The sequence below is a fragment of the Capsicum annuum genome, chromosome 1 (genome assembly GCF_002878395.1).
Source record: "Capsicum annuum cultivar UCD-10X-F1 chromosome 1, UCD10Xv1.1, whole genome shotgun sequence".
Lineage (NCBI taxonomy): Eukaryota > Viridiplantae > Streptophyta > Magnoliopsida > Solanales > Solanaceae > Capsicum > Capsicum annuum.
Window position 1 is genome coordinate 1,359,965 of NC_061111.1, and position 1,896 is coordinate 1,361,860.

At 32.8% G+C, this 1,896-nt stretch overlaps 1 long non-coding RNA gene across 1 annotated transcript; it reads right to left on the reverse strand.

The window, feature by feature from the left end:
* Window positions 1-1,169: 1,169 nt before the first annotated feature.
* On the reverse strand, window positions 1,170-1,896 carry LOC124899339. The gene is made up of 3 exons (XR_007056780.1): window positions 1,861-1,896; window positions 1,713-1,779; window positions 1,170-1,492 (listed from the first exon to the last, which is right to left on the reverse strand). It is a non-coding gene; the product is annotated as an uncharacterized LOC124899339 (long non-coding RNA).

The window sequence follows — 1,896 nt, forward strand, 5'->3', positions numbered from 1 at the left end:
CACAATTTATTTGGCAATACTAAGACGTAATTATTATTGCTAGTGTATTGTTTTTTGGTTTTACATTTTAATGTGTGTGAAAAAGCATGATAATTGAAGCTTTGGCTTAAACAAATTAGTACAACAATTGGCTAGCTATTAGCAAGTTGTGAAAAAATTATAGGATATGATGATGAAAGGCATGCCGTATAAACCATCATATTAAAGTAATATAAAATAACATGTAATTGTATATAATATAATTCTAGTTTGATGGTATAGAAATACAATATGCAAACGTAGTATAACATGTTTAAACTATACTAATGGTATTTTTACACAAATAACCGATTGAATTTATTATTTACTTTTCTTAACATATATACATAGATCATCAAAAGTTATACATGATTATACACTTTATTATACATCCGTCATCTATTTTTAGTTTAAACGAGTTGGCTGAAACCAACTAGGGTATCAATATTTGTCTTAATTTTAACTAAAAATTACACAAATACACAACTTATGTTTTCAATATTACAAAAAATCCCAATTCCCTAAACATATTACAAAAATCCCAATATATACACAGAATGCTATGTATATGTCGCCTATGTTATGTATATTAATAGGGAGAGAGAGGAAAATAATTAAAAAAGTGGGAGAGAGTGTAATTACTTCCAAAAGAATTGGTATTTATGATATTTATACTAATTTTAATTGTGTGTGACATAATCTTGCCCGTATAGCACAATTCTCTTCTAAGGCCCGTATGGATGTGGATCAGTCCAGTAAAAATAAGAGAAGCCCAATCATATAAGTTACGATATACAATGTATATATATGCTAGTATGCTTTGTGAACATATAAGAGCATTCAAAGATTTTAAATTGAATGCTCATAATCTTTCATTTCTAGATGGATACTTAGTAAATGATACTAGAGGATCGAGGCGAGCGCGACCATCGCAAGAAAATTAATTTGGATAGAGTTATACATATATGCCTCGTTGACATATAAGAGCATTCGAAGATTTTAAGTTGAATGCTCAGATTCTTTCATTTCGAGCATGGATGGTTAGAAAATAAAACTAGAGGATCGAGGCGAGTTCATGTGTCACATATCACATTATACTGAGCTAAGTTCCTATAAATCTTGGAAAGCTTGATGTATAACTAGTTCAAGAATGATTGTAATTGAGAAGTTTATTGATGGAACAATTCCTTATTCATAAATCTGGCATTTGCTGTGGGAAAAATAGACAAACTCTCTAAGATTTGAATTATATAATTTGATACAAGTGAAGCTTGCTCGAGTGGTTGAGCACTTCTAGCACCGATTGTATGTTGAGGGTTCAAGTCAACGCTGGAGGGTTAGTGATAGAGAACACTGTTGATCCTCCTGGGGTGCGGTGGATCTTTAAGAAAATTATGAGCTTTTGTTCAAGGTTTGTAGGGTGCAAAAACAACCACAGAATTATGCCCTCCGAATCCGAATGAATTGGAGATACCTGCAAAAGAAAATGAAAAAGGATTACATGATGCTAGTGTGAATATCTATGTTGGTCGGACTCTCCAAAAATGTTGCTGCACCGTACTGTTGGATCCTCCAACAATGCATCTTTGAAAAATCCGAGCAACGTACTCTCTGTCTATGAGTTCTCATTCTTTCCCTTTTCTGTGGGTACTTTATTACTACTTAGCTATCTGTTAAGTGAGAATTGAACATACCGACGTTCACTTCATGTTGTTTCTTCACATTTGGAACAGTGTCAATTGTAACCTCATGTTCTAAGTTCTACACATAAAAAGAGAGAGAAATAAGTTTCGGTATGGTTGCTGATCAGAACATGTATAAAGAGGAGTCAGTGAGTAGTACATATTGATTGATGGTTGGATGAAGCCATCCTGTTGT